The sequence below is a fragment of the Neolamprologus brichardi genome, chromosome 6 (genome assembly GCF_056152115.1).
Source record: "Neolamprologus brichardi isolate AB-2024 chromosome 6, ASM5615211v1, whole genome shotgun sequence".
NCBI lineage: Eukaryota > Metazoa > Chordata > Actinopteri > Cichliformes > Cichlidae > Neolamprologus > Neolamprologus brichardi.
The window spans coordinates 13,494,838-13,512,787 of record NC_142109.1 but is presented as its reverse complement, the minus strand read 5'-3'; the positions used below and the strand labels follow the sequence as shown (position 1 = coordinate 13,512,787).

At 35.7% G+C, this 17,950-nt stretch overlaps 1 protein-coding gene across 5 annotated transcripts in view; it reads right to left on the bottom strand.

Moving 5' to 3' along the window:
• Positions 1-17,950, bottom strand: part of inpp4b (inositol polyphosphate-4-phosphatase type II B) — a 187,222-nt gene that overhangs the window by 61,509 nt on the left and 107,763 nt on the right. The window lies entirely within an intron of this gene.

Below are 17,950 nucleotides of genomic sequence, written 5' to 3'. Positions count from 1 at the left end.
TCAGGTTCAAAAAACTATTAGCAAACCTCTTAAAACACAGACAGAAGTTAAAACATACTGAAACATGCACACACCCTGAGCCAGATAAACACAACTTTAAACCCCAGGCTAAAATATCTGGTGTCCGCTTATCCACTTTGGCCTTTCAAATTCCTCCCCTCACTACTCTTTCTTCTGCGATTACTAACTCTTCTGCTGTCTGTGTATACTGAAATAAGCAGGTGTCTTTCAGTTAGTTGCGCCTGCAGCTTTATGCCATAATAATTTGTGGTCTTTCTTTTGGAAATAATTGCCAGTGTGCATCAGTCTGTGCACATTTGTGTCTTGTTTGTGTGTGGAGCAGCTGATTTCCAGCTAGGATGCATAATCTCTTTCTTTGGCAAATAATTTGAATATGAAAGGGAATATCAGATAGACACAGATAATCTACACACTGTCCCTGTGGCAGCCAACCAAGTAAATGCCAGAGATATTATAGAAATTAGAGGTTAAAGGAGGCTTTATACGCTCCTCTGATCACATATTACAAATGTAAATCAGCTATTTTTAGATACCAGAATTAGAATTTAGGATTTTACACAGCAAATGATTTGACCAAACCAACAAGACAAGGAACTGATTCCCCTCAAAACAGAAAAAAACAACAACCATGCTTTCATCCATCAGTTAGTTTTATCTTCTTATCTTTGAAGGCGCTGCAGGAAACCTGGAGCCTATGTTAGGTGACATTCGGAGAGAGGTAGGGTACATCCTGAACAGGTTGGCAGTCAAACAGTGCACCGCATTGTTTATCAGCTGATTAGAAATAAGAAACAGTTTCTTCTGAAATGCCACAGCAAGTGTGAGGTCATTCAGTAACCGTGTCAAAAACAAGAAATTAAATCACAATCATGGGCTTATGCTTATGAAGGTGAGGAAAGAATATAATTCAATAGTTTTAAGCATTCATCTCAATTTATATCCACATACATGTAGGCTGTGGTCACATATCAAAGATTTTCTTGATCCTTTTCGTAATCCTAGTTTTAATCAAACTTGGACCTTGAAACCAACTGGAAGCCACAATATGCCCATATTGTGGTTAAATTGTAAGTTCTGCTTATGATGTATAAAGATAGAATTGATGGAAGTAAGCATATTTCAGTAGAATGCAAGAGTACCACTTGTTTGTCAGACCAAATAAAAGTAATTGTGTGGATGCTTTAAGGCATCCACACTATTGTTTTCCTGTTTCTCTTTATTCTTTATACTTTATTATTGTGTGGATGCCCTCATAGGGCATCCACACTATTGAGTTCCTGTTTCTCTTTAATCTTTATTATTCTTCTAGTTGCTTCCGTACACTTTTTGGACCTTAACTACTCCCTCAGTTTTTGTGCTATTTGCACCGTTCAAATCTTTAAAAATTCTGCTCTTTCTGCTAATGCCGGCTATGACTTTTGGTGCTCATAAGTTCTATACTTTCTGAGATATTGAATTTTTTTTGCAATATTTTTTGCCCTTTTCTGCCACATTATCAGTGGCCTCACTGATTTTCCTTGCCGGGTTGACCTGTGTTTTAGCTCAGTGAGATGAGCATCCGTTCTCAGACTGGGAGGCCCGGGTTCAAATCCCGCTTATGGCAAAATTTCTTTCAGTTAACAATTAAATGTTTTTAACTCTTTTCAGCAGAAATTCTACTGATTGAACTCTTTTCAGCAGAATTTTTTAATTTTTTCACCACTTTTCAGCACAAATCCCAGCTTTTTCAGCTGTTTTCAGCAAAAACCTCTTTTCAGCAGAATTCTGCTGATTGAACTCTTTTCAGCAGAAATTCTGCTGATTGAAGTCTTTTCAGCAGAATTTTAAATTTTTTCACTACTTTTCAGCACAAATCCCAGCTTTTTCAGCTGTTTTCAGCAAAAACCTCTTTTCAGCAGAATTCTGCTGATTGAACACTTTTCAGCAGAAATTCTGCTGATTGAACTCTTTTCAGCAGAATTTTAAATTTTTTCAGCTGTTTTCAGCACATATCCCAACTTTTTCAGCTGTTTTCAGCAAAAACCTCTTTTCAGCAGAATTCTGCTGATTGAACTCTTTTCAGCAGAAATTCTGCTGATTGAGCTCTTTTCAGCAGAATTTTAAATTTTTTCACCACTTTTCAGCACAAATCCCTGCTTTTTCAGCTGTTTTCAGCAAAAACCTCTTTTCAGCAGAATTCTGCTGATTGAACTCTTTTCAGCAGAAATTCTGCGTATTGAACTCTTTTCAGCAGAATTTTCACCTCTTTTCAGCCCAAATTCTGCTTATTCACCTCTTCTGCAAAATATTCAGCCTTTTCACCTTTTTTCAGCAGAAATTCTGCTCATTCACCTCTTTTCAGTGCAATTTTCTGCTTCTTTCCATCTTTTCTGCAGAAATTCTGCTCATTCAACTCTTTTCAGCAAAATTTTCAGCCTTTTCACCTCTTATCAGCACACATCTCAACTGTTTTCAGAAAAAACTCTTTTGAGCACAAATTCTGCTGATTCATCTCTTTTCAGCAGAATTTTAAATTTTTTCACCACTTTTCTGCACAAATCCCAGCTTTTTCAGCTGTTATCAGAAAAAAACTCTTTTCAGCAGAAATTCTGCTCATTCACCTCTTTTCAGCGCAATTTTCTTTCCATCTTTTCTGCAGAAATTCTGCTCATTCAACTCTTTTCAGCAAAATTTTCAGACTTTTAACTTCTTATCAGCACAAATCTCAGCTGTTTTCAGAAAAAACTCTTTTGAGCAGAAATTCTGCTGATTCATCTCTTTTCAGCACAACTTTCTGCTTCTTTCCATCCTTTCTGCAGAAATTCTGCTCATTCAACTCTTTTCAGCAAAATTTTCAGACTTTTCACCTCTTATCAGCACAAATCCCAGCTTTTTCAGCTGTTTTAAGCAAAAACCTATTTTTAGCAGAATTCTGCTCATTCAGCTTTTTTCAGCAGAAATTCTGCTGATTGAACTCTTTTCAGCACAAATCTCAGCTGTTTTCAGAAAAAACTCCTTTGAGCCCTCCCTCAGTTTTTGTGCTATTTGCACCGTTCAAATCTTAAAAAATTCTGCTCTTTCTGCTAATGCCGGCTATGACTTTTGGTGCTCATAACTTCTATACTTTTTGAGATATTGAATTTTTTTTGCAATATTTTTTGCCCATTTCTGCCATCTCATCAGTGGCGTCACTGATTTTCCTTGCCGGGTTGACCTGAGTTTTAGCTCAGTGAGATGAGCATCCATTCTCAGACTGGGAGGCCGGGGTTCAAATCCCGCTTATGGCAACATTTCCTTCAGTTAACAGTTAAACTTTTTTAACTCTTTTCAGCAGAAATACTGCTCATTGAACTCTTTTCAGCAGAATTTTAAATTTTTTCACCACTTTTCAGCACAAATCCCAGCTTTTTCAGCTGTTTTCAGCAAAAACATCTTTTCAGCAGAATTCTGCTCATTCACCTCTTTTCAGCAGAAATTCTGCTGATTGAACTCTTTTCAGCAGAATTTTCACCTCTTTTCAGCCCAAATTCTGCTTATTCACCTCTTCTGCAAAATATTCAGCCTTTTCACCTGTTTTCAGCAGAAATTCTGCTCATTCACCTCTTTTCAGCGCAATTTTCTGCTTCTTTCCATCTTTTCTGCAGAAATTCTGCTGATTGAAATCTTTTCAGCAAAATTTTCAGCCTTTTCACTACTTTTCAGCACAAATCCCAGCTTTTTCAGCTGTTTTCAGCAGAATTCTGCTTATTGAACTCTTTTCAGCAGAAATTCTGCTGATTGTACTCTTTTCAGCAGAATTTTGAATTTTTTCACCACAAATCCCACCTTTTTCAGCAGTTTTCAGCAAAAACCTCTTTTCAGCAGAATTCTGCTGATTGAACTCTCTTCAGCAGAAATTCTGCTGATTGAACTCTTTTCAGCAGAATCTTAAATTTTTTCACCACTTTTCACCACAAATCCCACCTTTTTCAGCAGTTTTCAGCAAAAACCTCTTTTCAGCAGAATTCTGCTGATTGAACTCTTTTCAGCAGAAATTCTGCTGATTGAACTCTTTTCAGCAGAATCTTAAATTTTTTCACCACTTTTCAGCAGAAATCCCAGCTTTTTCAGCTGTTTTCAGCAAAAACGTCTTGTCAGCAGAATTCTGCTCATTCACCTCTTTTCAGCAGAAATTCTGCTCATTCACCTCTTTTCAGCGCAATTTTCTGCTCCTTTCCATCTTTTCAGCAGAAATTCTGCTCATTCAAGTCTTTTCAGCAAAATTTTCAGCCTTTTCACCTCTTGTCAGCACAAATCTCAGCTGTTTTCAGAAAAAACTCTTTTGAGCAGAAATTCTGCTGATTCATCTCTTTTCAGCGCAACTTTCTGCTTCTTTACCTCTTTTCAGCAGAAATTCTTCTGATTCACCTCTTTTCTGCAAAGTTTTCAGCCTTTTCACCTCTTATCAGCACAAATCTCAGCTGTTTTCAGAAAAAAACTCTTTTGAGCAGAAATTCTGCTGATTCATCTCTTTTCAGTGCAACTTTCTGCTTCTTTCCATCTTTTCTTCAGAAATTCTGCTCATTCACCTCTTTTCAGCGCAACTTTCTGCTTCTTTACCTCTTTTCAGCAGAAATTCTGCTCATTCACCTCTTTTTTGCAAAGTTTTCAGCCTTTTCACCTCTTATCAGCACAATTCTCAGCCGCTTCTGCTCATTTCAGCAGAATTGTCAGTCTCTCCACCTCCTCTTTGTGAGAATGACTTTGGCTCAGTGAGATGAAAATTTCTCCGTCTTTACCCCTTTCAGTAGAATTTTTTGCTTTTCACCACTTTTCAAGAAAATTTTCTGCTTCTTCACCTGTATTCAGCAAAATTTTAAGTTTCTTCACCACCATACACCTTTTTGCAATTTTTTCAGCTTTTTTCAGCAGACATCTTCAGCGTTAAGGCATCCACACAGCATTTTCGCAGGAAATGCAAATTTTTCTAGTTGTGTGGATGCTTTAAGGCATCCACACTATTGTTTTCCTGTTTCTCTTTATTCTTTATACTTTATTATTATTATTATTATTCTAGTTGCCACTTTTTGTACTTTTTTTGGCACTTAACTACTTCCACAATTTTCAGCCGATTTTCACCGTTCAAATATTAAACTATTCTGCTATTTCTGCTAATTCCAGCTATGACTTTTGCTATTTTTTGCTATTATACTTTTTAAAATATTAAGCTTTTTTCCTTTAATTTGTCCCATTGAAATGAATGGAAAACTTCCACAATTCTGCTAAAACTTGCTTGTTTTTGAAACTTAACTACTTCCTCATACTTTCACCTAGAACAACCATTCAAACTTTAAAATGTTCACAAATTATTGGGCTATTCATGTATGATTCAGCTTTTTCATATCTGTTATCATTTTCATCTTATCCCTCTTCAAGTTTTGAGTTTCATCTTTGTGATTTTTCACAAAATACATGGGTTGTTATGGTTGCTATGCTGTTGGTTCTAAGTGAGCCGCTGTACCTTTGGCAATTTTCTCTTCATGTCCGAACAACTTCTGGCTACTTGCTCAATTTTCACTCAACTCCCACAAATTATACATCAAAATGTAGGTATTTTTGCTGGCTTTCAGAAAATGTCACTATCATTGTTGTGGAATTTATAGAATTTTGGCAAATCTCCTCAGACCAACACAAAGTCTGAAAACTCTCCATAGAAAGTCAATGGAGAGTTTGTTCAAAATCACCGCTGGATTTCTGTAATGAGAGGCATATTCGAATCATCATATCTCCTTAACGAAGCGAAGTTAAAACATGAGGCTTGTCCCAGTATATCTTCAGACACTCCTGACGCTCACAAACCAAGAATTATTTTCTCACCTATTACCGTTCTGAGATGAGTTAGACTTGTTTGAGGGTAGGTAATTCGTTCTTCGCTCAGATTTCTTCAGATTTCAAACTCTGGAAATGAGCCACTTTTTTCTCTCGTCATATCTTTTTGATAGATTTCCACAAAGACCTGAAAATTTCCATGGTTGTTCACCAAAGCCTGCTGTCTCTTACGGTGAAAAAATGATATCGATACTCCAAATAGATTTAGAGTTAGAAAGCGTTGTTTGAGGGCAAGTCAAGGCAGTTTTCGCTTCGCCTCTACTCAGTTATGGTGCATTACAAGTCAAATATCTTTAATAATTCATATTTTAATGATAAATTGTCAACACTTGAAGATTCCCCCATCTCTTCTGAACAAAACGGTGTAAGAATGACCATTCTAGCCCCTACGGTTAGAAAATTATGGCCATTTGTTTGGAGGGTAGTCGTCACAATGAGAAATAGACTGCAAAATCCTGTCTCTCTGCAGCGTGTGTAAAAACAGCTGCACCTGTTTTGGCGGGAAAATGTACACAGCATCTCTGATTGGTGGATTCAAATCCAGCAGCTCCCAGGCTGCTTGACTGATCTACAAAGTTGCTTCTCTCTCTTTCTGTGTGTGTTATAGTATTTCTAAATTATAGTATTTCTGCTTTTTATAGTATTTCTGCTAAATTATAGCATTTCTGCTTTTTATAGTATTTCTGCTTTTTATAATATTTCTGCTTAATATAGTATTTCTGCTAAATTATAGTATTTCTGCTTTTTATAATATTTCTGCTTTTTATAGTATTTCTGCTTTTTATAGTATTACTGCTTTTTGTACTATTTCTGCTTAATATAGTATTTCTGCTAAATTATAGTATTTCTGCTTTTTATAGTATTTGTGCTTAATATAGTATTTCTGCTAAATTATAGTATTTCTGCTTTTTATAATATTTCTGCTTTTTATAGTATTTCTGCTAAATTGTAGTATTTCTGCTTTTTATAGTATTTCTACTAAATTATAGTATTTCTGCTTTTTATAGTATTACTGCTTTTTGTACTATTTCTGCTTAATATAGTATTTCTGCTAAATTAGAGTATTTCTTCTTTTTATAGTATTTCTGCTTTTTATAGTATTTCTGCTAAATTATAGTATTTCTGCTTTTTATAGTATTTCTGCTAAATTATAGTATTTCTGCTTTTTATAGTATTTGTGCTAAAACATAGTATTTCTACTAAATGTAGTATTTATGCTTAATCATACTATTTCTATATATTACTGCCAGGTCCCCACGCAGCCAATCCTCTGTGAGGACTGAGACATTTAGTCCTGAAATTTACATATCAGGGCCTGCACGGCTTCCCAGACAGCCAATCATATCTGAGGTGTGCCGTTTCTTCTCTCGTCATATCTCAGCGACGGTTGTACAAAGAGCAATGAAAATCACAATCAAAGTACACCAAAGTCCGCTGATTCACCCAGTACAAGAATTATGTTTCTAGTCCACCTAGTTTTTGAGTTACACGACGTTTTGTAACTCCAAAAAACTGCGTTTTTCGCCTCTCACCGCGATCTAATTCTGACTGCTCATCACCCTGTTTTCCAGGCGCCCGCTCTCTTTCCCAGTGGCGCAGTTGGTAATGACACGGGTCTGCAAGCCAAAGGTCGTGGGTTCAATCCCAACTTGGTCAACATGTTTTTTTCCCCTACAAATTAATACACTATCACAGACCAGTAATTCATATTCATCATTTATTACAATTCTGCAAACTTTTATCATTTTACCAGCTTTTCTAATATGGACCTCACATTCTTGTTAACACTCCATGGCACAAATACTGTTCCCTTTAGGCTCTGTGTATGTGTGTGTGTGTATCAATATTTCTCCCATTTTAAAGTATTACTCCTCCATAATTGTATTTCTGTTAAATCAAAGTACTTTTACTACATCTTAGTACTTCTGCTCAATCATAGTATTTCTGCTAAATCATAGTATTTTTGCCAAATCATGGTTTTTGTGCCAAATCATAACATTTGTGTTATGTTATAGTATTACTACTAAGTGGAGGAATTTCTGTCATGTTACAGTATATGTGCTGATTACAGTATTTCTGCTAAATCATACTATTTCTACTATATTATATTTTTCTTTCTAAATATAGCATTTCTGCTATATAATTGTATTTCTGCTATGTTATAATATTTGTGCTAAACCAGAGTATTTGTGCTGAAACATAGCATTTCTGCCAAATGATAGTATTTCTTTCAAATTATAGTATTTGTGCTAAAACAAAGTATTCATTTAAAATTACAATATTCATAGTTGATCACAGTGTCTCTGGTAAATCACAGTATTTCTGCTATGTTGTACTATTTTTCTAAATCATAGTGTTTCTGTAATGTTTAAGTATTTTTGGCTAAATATATTCTTTCTGTTATCTCATACTATTTCTCCTAAATTCTTGTATATTTGAGAAGTTATCATGTTTCTGGTAAGTTACAATATTTCTGCCAAGTTCTGCTATGCTATTGTATTTCTGCCAAGTATTATGTTTCCTCTAAGATATTGCAGTTCTGCTAAGTTATTACTTTTTAGCAAAGTTCCTTTGCTTCTGCAAAGTTTCTTTGCTTCTGCAAAGTTTTTACAATTTCTGCAACTTTTCAGCTTTTTCAGCTAGTTTTTGCAGACAGCTTCAACTTTAAAGCATCCACACTGCATTTTCGCAGGAAATGCAAATTTTTCTAGTTATTATTATTATTCTAGTTGCCACTTTTTGTACTTTTTTTGGCACTTAACTACTTCCACAATTTTCAGCCGATTTTCACCGTTCAAATTTTAAACTATTCTGCTATTTCTGCTAATTCCAGCTATGACTTTTGCTATTTTTTGCTATTATACTTTTTAAAATATTAAGCTTTTTTCCTTTAATTTGTCCCATTGAAATGAATGGAAAACTTCCGCAATTCTGCTAAAACTTGCTTGTTTTTGAAACTTAACTACTTCCTCATACTTTCACCTAGAACAACCATTCAAACTTTAAAATGTTCACAAATTATTGGGCTATTCATGTATGATTCAGCTTTTTCATATCTGTTACCATTTTCATCTTATCCCTCTTCAAGTTTTGAGTTTCATCTTTGTGATTTTTCACAAAATACATGGGTTGTTATGGTTGCTATGAAGTTGGTTCTAAGTGAGACACTGTAGGTTTCGCAGTCTTTTCTTCATGTCTGAACAACTTCTTGCTACTTGCTCAATTTTCACTCAACTTCCACAAATTATACATCAAAACGTAGGTATTTTTGCTGGCTTTCAGAAAATGTCATTATCATTGTTGTGGGATTTATAGAATTTTGGCAAATCTCCTCAGACCAACACAAAGTCTGAAAACTCTCCATAGAAAGTCAATGGAGAGTTTGTTCAAAATCACCGCTGGATTTCTCTAATGAGAGGCATATTCGAATCATCATATCTCCTTAAAGAAGCGACGTTAAAACATGAGGCTTGTCCCGATATATCTTCAGACACTCCTGACGCTCACAATTCAAGAATTTTTGTCTCATCTATTACCATTTGGCCATGAATTACGTTTGTTTGAGGGTAGGTAATTCGTTCTTCGCTCAGATTTCTTCAGATTTCAAACTCTGGAAATGAGCCACTTTTTTCTCTCGTCATATCTTTTTGATAGATTTCCACAAAGACCTGAAAATTTCCATGGTTGTTCACCAAAGCCTGCTGTCTCTTACGGTGAAAAAATGATATCGATACTCCAAATAGATTTAGAGTTAGAAAGCGTTGTTTGAGGGCAAGTCAAGGCAGTTTTCGCTTAGCCTCTACTCAGTTATGGTGCATTACAAGTCAAATATCTTTAATAATTCATATTTTAATGATAAATTGTGAACACTTTAAGATTCCCCCATCTCTGCTGAACAAAACGGTGTATGAATGACCGTTCTAGCCCCTACGGTTAGGAAATTATGGTCATTTGTTTGAGTTTAGTCCTCACTATGAGAAATAGACTGCAAAAATCCTGTCTCTCTGCTGCGTGTGTAAAAACGGCTGCACCTGTTTTGGCGGGAAAAAGTACACAGCCTCTCTGATTGGTGCATTCAAATTTAGCAGCTCCCAGGCTGCTTGACTGACCTACAAAGTTGCTTCTCTCTCTTTCTGTGTGTGTTATAGTATTTCTAAATGATAGTATTTCTGCTTTTTATAGTATTTCTGCTTTTTATAGGATTTCTGCTTTTTATAGGATTTGTGCTTAATATAGTATTTGTGCTAAATTATAGTATTTCTGCTAAATTACAGTATTTCTGCTAAATTATAGTATTTCTGCTTTTTATAGTATTTCTGCTAAATTATAGTATTTCTGCTAAATTATAGTATTTCTGCTAAATTATAGTATTTCTGCTAAATTATAGTATTTCTGCTTTTTATAGTATTTCTGCTTTTTATAGTATTTGAGCTTAATATAGTATTTCTGCTTTTAATAGGATTTGAGCTTAATGTAGTATTTGTGCTTAATATAGTATTTCTGCTAAATTATAGTATTTCTGCTTTTTATAGTATTTGTGCTAAAACATAGTATTTCTACTAAATGTAGTATTTATGCTTAATCATACTATTTCTATATATTACTGCCAGGTCCCCAGGCAGCCAATCCTCTGTGAGGACTGAGACATTCAAATTTACAAATCAGAGCCTGCACGGCTTCCCAGCCAGCCAATCATATCTGAGGGCTCAGGCATTCAAATTTGCATATTGGTGCCTTCACGGCTTGTAAGCCAACCAGTCATCCATGTCATATATCTCTTAAAATTCACATTTTTATTTTAAATAGACAACACTTGACGATTCCCCCATCTCTTCTGAACAAAACGATCTAAGAACAACCGCTCTAACCCCTACGGTTAGGTAATTCTGGTCATTTGTTTGAGGGGAATACTCACTATGAGAAATAGACTACAAAAATCCTGTCTCTGTGCTGCGTGTGCACGTGTTTTGGCAGGAAAAAGTACACAGCCTTTCTGATTGGTGGATTCAAATTTAGGAGCTCTATATTTGTGCTAAATATAGTATTTCTGCCAAATATAATATTTCTGATTAATTATAGTTTTTCTACCAAATCATAGTACAGTATTTTTGCTTTTTATAGGATTTTTATAGGATATTTATATTGCTTCATATAGTATTTCTGCTTTTTATAGGATTTGTGCTTAATATAGTATTTCTGCTAAATTATAGTATTTCTGCTTTTTATAGTATTTCTGCTAAATTATAGTATTTCTGCTTTTATAGTATTTCTACTTTTTATAGGATTTGTTCTTAATATAGTATTTGTGCTTAATATAGTATTTGTGCTAAATTATAGTATTTCTGCTAAATTATAGTATTTCTGCTTTATATAATATTTCTGCTAAATTATAGTATTTCTGCTTTTTATAGTATTTCTGCTTTTTATAGTATTTCTGCTTAATATAGTATTTCTGCTAAATTATAGTATTTCTGCTTTTTATAGTATTTCTGCTTTTTATAGTTTTTGTGCTAAATTATAGTATTTCTGCTTTTTATAGTATTTCTGCTTTTTATAGTATTTTTGCTTTTTATAGTATTTCTGCTTAATATAGTATTTCTGCTAAATTATAGTATTTCTGCTTTTTATAGTATTTGTGCTAAAACATAGTATTTCTACTAAATGTAGTATTTATGCTTAATCATACTATTTCTATATATTACTGCCAGGTCCCCAGGCAGCCAATCCTCTGTGAGGACTGTGACATTCAAATTTACAAATCAGAACCTGCACGGCTTCCCAGCCAGCCAATCATATCTGAGGGCTCAGGCATTCAAATTTGCATATTGGGGCCTTCACGGCTTGTAAGCCAGCCAATCATATCTGAGGTCTGCCGTTTCTTCTCTCGTCATATCTCAGCGACGGTTGTACAAAGAGCAATAAAAATCGCAGTCAAAGTACACCAAAGTCCGCTGATTCTCCCAGTACAAGAATTATGTTTTTAGTCCACCTAGTTTTTGAGTTACACGACGTTTTGTAACTCCAAAAACAGCGTTTTTCGCCTCTCACCGCGATCTAATTCTGACTGCTCATCACCCTGTTTTCCAGGCACCTGCTCTCTTTCCCAGTGGCGCAGTTGGTAATGACACGGGTCTGCAACCAAAAGGTCGTGGGTTCAATTACACCTTGGTCAATATGTTTTTCTCCCTACAAATTAATACACTATCACAGACCAGTAATTCATATTCATCATTTATTACAATTCTGCAAACTTTTATCATTTTACCAGCTTTTCTGATATGGACCTCAGATTCTTGTTAACACTCCATGGCACAAATACTGTTCCCTTTAGGCTCTGTGTATGTGTGTGTGTGTGTGTGTGTGTGTGTGTGTGTGTATCAATATTTCTCCCATTTTAAAGTATTACTCCTACATAATTGTATTTCTGTTAAATCAAAGTACTTTTACTACATCTTAGTACTTCTGCTCAATCATAGTATTTCTGCTCAATCATAGTATTTCTGCTCAATCATAGTATTTTTACCAAATCCTGGTTTTTGTGCCAAATCATAACATTTGTTTTATGTTATAGTATTACTACTAAGTGGAGGAATTTCTGTCATGTTACAGTATATGTGCTGATTATAGTATTTCTGCTAAATCATACTATTTCTACTATATTATATTTTTCTTTCTAAATATAGCATTTCTGCTATATAATTGTATTTCTGCTATGTTATAATATTTGTGCTAAACCAGAGTATTTGTGCTAAAACATAGTATTTCTGCCAAATGATAGTATTTCTGTCAAATTATAGTATTTGTGCTAAAACATAGTATTAATTTAAAATGACAATATTCATAGTTCATCACAGTATTTCTGCTATGTTGTACTATTTTTCTAAATCATAGTGTTTCTGTAATGTTTAAGTATTTTTGGCTAAATATATTCTTTCTGTTATCTTATACTATTTCTCCTAAATTCTTGTATATTTGAGAAGTTATCATGTTTCTGCTAAGTTACAATATTTCTGCCAAGTTCTGCTATGCTATTGTATTTCTGCCAAGTATTATGTTTCCTCTAAGATATTGCAGTTCTGCTAAGTTATTACTTTTTAGCAAAGTTCCTTTGCTTCTGCAAAGTTTTTACAATTTCTGCAACTTTTCAGCTTTTTCAGCTACTTTTTGCAGACAGCTTCAGCTTTAAAGCATCCACACTGCATTTTCGCAGGAAATGCAAATTTTTCTAGTTACATCTAAGTCTTTGCCAGAATAGACACTGAGATGAGTAACTAATGGGTCACTCCATACTAAATCAGTCAACTCTGAGTAAAATTCTCACCTGACAAGATACCCTACATTAAACATTATCCCCAACTATCTCAGGGCCACAAGTGTTTCACCCCTTATACCTGTACACTGTGCTCCAGTAGGGCAGTGCTACTGCAAAGACTAAATTAGTCTTCACGTGCTCTTGTCAACCACAGCTATTTTCAGCTGCCCTGGCTATCTTCCCAGTGGCTTTCTCCAGCTGTTTGGGTTACATCCTCATGGGAAATTGTGGAAAGCCACCTAAATAGGGAATAAGGCTGCTTGTCATTCTTTGACAAGAGCCTCATCGATCAAATGCTGGTATTCTTCAGTTGGTGAGAGACTGCTGACCTCTTTGTCCAAAAGGATGATAGTGGGCAATCTTAACTACTCCTGATGGTACTTGGCGGCCTGTTGGATCAGCGGGTCAGTGTTATTTGGTTAGATAAAAAGTAGGTGTGAACCTGATAGTTAAAGCTATAAAACTGGATGAGTCCTCCAAACACCCAGGATATCCTGGGACACTTTCTGTTTGGATACAACATACACATTGGTGAGTAGATTATATGTTAATCTGTGAATAGTAATAGACCATAACATATTTAAACTTCTAACAGGAGCATCTCTCAAAACTCTTCAGTGGCACTGGGCAGTATTAATAGATCTTGAAAGTGGGGTCTCATGGTCTTAAAGTGGATCCTTCTTGAGATTTTCCAACTATTTCTGTTACTTTAGTCGATGGCAAAGTCTGTCATGTTAAAAGGGATGTGCATCTTAAGTGTTGGCAGCAGGAAAAAACAGTTTCCTGCTGAAACATCTCTGGTGGGGTCATCGTGTCCCACTTCCACATTGTCCTTAACTTCTACCCAAGAACATATCAGGTTCCTGCTCTTGGGCTTTCCAATAGGAGTGATTTGTAAAGTGGTTAAGGTTAAAAAAATGTTTTCTCTCTTGACATTTCTCTCTCTCTGGTTTTTACAGTTTATCTTCTTCCTGCAATTTTTTTTTCTATCTTTCAGCACCTTTTCTTGAGCAATGCCGGGTTTTTTTATATGATCTGTCAAAGCCACCTCTTGGGATCTGCTGATGGCTTGCTGGTGTCTGCCTTCCTTCATGGCATCTTGGCGTACCTGTTGCACAGCTTGCACCATGGTCTTTATCTTCTTGGTTACATCTCCTTTCAGGATGCTGTCCAACATATCACTCAGATCTGTATCCAGCTGTGCCCATCTGCTATCTTCTGCCAGTGGAAAATCCAGCTCTGGTTTCCTCTCAGAGTCCTCTAGCTTTTTGATTTCACCCACTTCTTATGCTTGAGCAGGTCCAGTGACCTGTGGTTTTCCTTCTGGCCCAATTTCTCTGCCTGGCAAGCAATAAATTCACAGATAGCCCTCAGCCCCTTAAAACAGTATAAAATGTTTTTTTATGTTTCTGTAGTCACTCTTTGCACTTTGCCTTTGGTGAATTTTCACACCATGTTTGTTCTTAAATATTCCATCAAAAATGTGCTTTTTTGTCACAAACACTTATCCTAAAAAATACTACAGACATTGTTTCTACACTGCCTACCTGCTCAACAAAACAGAAACTAGCATAGCCACTGGTTATATGAGAGTAGTTTTAGAAATAAGAGTACATATATCGGAGGACAGCAGTGGACTGTTAACTGGCAGTGATATTCAAGTTTCCTAATATTCCAGATTTTCAGAGTAAAGGTTGCTTATATTGCCACTGACAGCAGAACATTCATGTGATTTGAAAATGAGAATCATTGATACTTTTGTGATGTAATTATCTTCAATTAAAAAGACACTTGAACCAAGATCGGTGTAGATGTAATGCAAAATGTTTGCAAAATGGCTTGAAACTCCTGTTGTTTTATAAGAAAACAAAATAAAAAATATTTGGCATCAATCAGGAAAAGGAACAACCCTGCTAATAAGTGTATTTATTAGTAATGTTGTGCTGTTTAGACAATTTTATAGTAGATTTTCTAGCTAGTGGGTACTGAACAGACCCATGTCTGACTGGTTTCACTCAAATATACATTGTTCTTAATGAATCCACTTGACCAATTGACCACTTTAATGATCAAGGAGACAAGTTTTCTGATTTAAGTGTTAAAATAGTAAATATATAGCCACAATGGTCTCTACCAAATATCCTTAAGACACTGCATCACAGGCTCAAACCACACTATTGTTCTGTTACTTTGTGTCTCAGGTCAAGGTGGATGTAAATAATGGTTAAAACAACAGATACACATATCTGCTTGCTAAATGAGGGTTCCAAGGCACCGAGATGGTGAACAGAGATATACGATAGACTCACCCCCTTTAATCACTGCGCTATTGTCTGGAAAGGGTAAAGGTGTGATAAGAGTAGGTATGAGCTGATTAAATATGCATGCAAAAATAAGGTCACAGATCCTAGTATAACATTTAATAGACAGCAGATGTTAGGGAAAATGCATTTTCAATGTCACATTTAATATTATAGAGTAAGATGATGACTTTATTGCATCTTTGAAATGATCTAGCCTGTAGTGAGAACAAAGAACAATCATCCAGTTTTCCTGTCCTCTTTGTCCTATTCTGTATGTTGTTTTGCCTTCGCGGTTATCAATTGCTTGGATATTCGTTCTTTTTGCAGGTATTAGGCGTTCAACATCAGGATTTAGATATTTGTTAATATTCATTGCTGATTAACACTAAAACTCTAAAGCCCAAAAATAACATTCAGGAAGACTCTGCTATATTCTAATTCATTACTCATGCTAAAATAACTTTCTTTGGAATAACACAGTATATTATACAGTTGTTTTTTTACACTTTTCACAGGCCATGGAGTGCAGCTCAGCAGCAATACTCTTCTACACATCCAATCAGTAAGCCGGTTTAAACTGCTCACAGTTGCTGCTACCTCTGCAAGCCGCTTTGCCACCCACCTCCAATTTGGCGCCTCCTTTTCATCCTACATCTAACAGGGTCGCCACGATACTAGAGTTTCAAACTTGAGACACGATATCCAGAAAAACACTTCATAGTCAATACAGTTTTCTATAACATGGGGGGAAAAGTGACAAGCTTATTTTTTAAAATATATTAGAACAATACGAGAAATAACCATCATTTTTGAGTTATCTGACATAATGCAAACACTATGTTACTGTATTTTAAGATGAATTTTACGAGTCTTTTATGTAGTGCATTTAAAAAAAAAAAAAAACAAGTCACGTTTTTCCTATCAAATTGTGTTATCCTGTTAAATTAAGTATTAGTGTTACAGACAGGCAGGACTGATAGCGTTTGCTACCTAGCTCCCATATTAGTGTTATCCTTTTATTATTAGCCGCTAGTCACTGCCTAAAGTGAGGTAATTGCTGACCGTTAAATGGCTAATGTTAACATGTGTGCCTGCCTGGTTAACATTTGTGATAAGTGTTTATTAGTTCAGTGTTGGAGCTTTACTGACCTCTTGAAATTCCTCCTAAAGTGCTGCTTATTGTTGAGGACTTTAGGTATTTCAGCTGTAACTGAGAGGAGGGGCTGTGTGCAGCAGTGTTGTGAAACTGTGCCTTAACTGGAAGAGTGAAGATGGGACTGTTGGCATTAATAATGTTGCAAATGATTATCTAATTCAATATTTTATTTTTGGGTAGCGCAGGGGTCGGCAACCTGCGGCTCTGGAGCTGCATGCGGCTCTTTTGTCCTTATACTGCGGCTCCGGGTGGTTTGGGAAAATAAATTAGAAGTATTTATTTAGCTGAAGTGTATTTTATTTGTGTTTAGTTCTTTTTTAACTTGTAGTTCTAAATTGGAAGATTATTGTGATATTGAAATATAAAAATAAAATTATATCTTATTATTTTTTCATCGCTCAAAATAAGCGTCACACTCGTGGAAGCTGGTGTACCCGCCGAAACGGCGTGCATTTATCGAGACTTTCGACCCCAGGTAGGCCAGTTATGGATCTTCGGATCCACATTATGTCGGCAGCTGTTCTCCACCGTGAACTTTGTTAAAAACAAACACCGCTCACGCCTCACAGATGACAGCTTACAGTCCTGCGTAAAGATGAAAGCCCCGATTTGCAGACGCTGTGCGCAGGGGTTCGGGACCATAAGTCTTATTGTAAACATATCACGACACACCCGACGATGTTTCCATGAACACGCTTTTCAGCATCTCTTTATTGACCACTTTTCACACACGGTTGTTGTACGCATACAGCCGGCTGTAGCTTTGCAGCTCACAGCCCGACAACACCACAGCATAGAGAGCAGACTTTAAGGCGGCGAGGCGTGATTGCGGGTGCCGCTCAGGTGTGTCCGACTCCCCTGCAGCGGCGCTGCAGACCACGCCCCACCACACACATTAACCTGGTAAAATACATATTTAGGCAGAATTTTGCAAATATCGATTTTTTTTTAGCAGCATAGTGCTTTTTTTCCAATTACTTTTAAAAAGTCAGGTCAAGGCTCCAAAAGTCCAAAGGCGATATAAGGGTGGCAGCTCACAGCAGTTTTTGTTTACATGGATCATTTTAGTTCAGCTGGGTGTCTTTCCTTTTGTTATATTTCTTTAAGAGTTCAAAATGTGTTATTTACATAAATAAAATGTAATTTTCTCTGTAGCACTTCATGGATTTCATAAGCAACACACCTTAGTTGCTCTGTGGATTCTTTTAAAAAGCGGTTAAAAACATTTCTGTTCAAACAAGCCTTTTGTTGATCTACGTATTTTATATTCTTTACATTATTTACATTTGATCTTTTACATTGAGTATAATG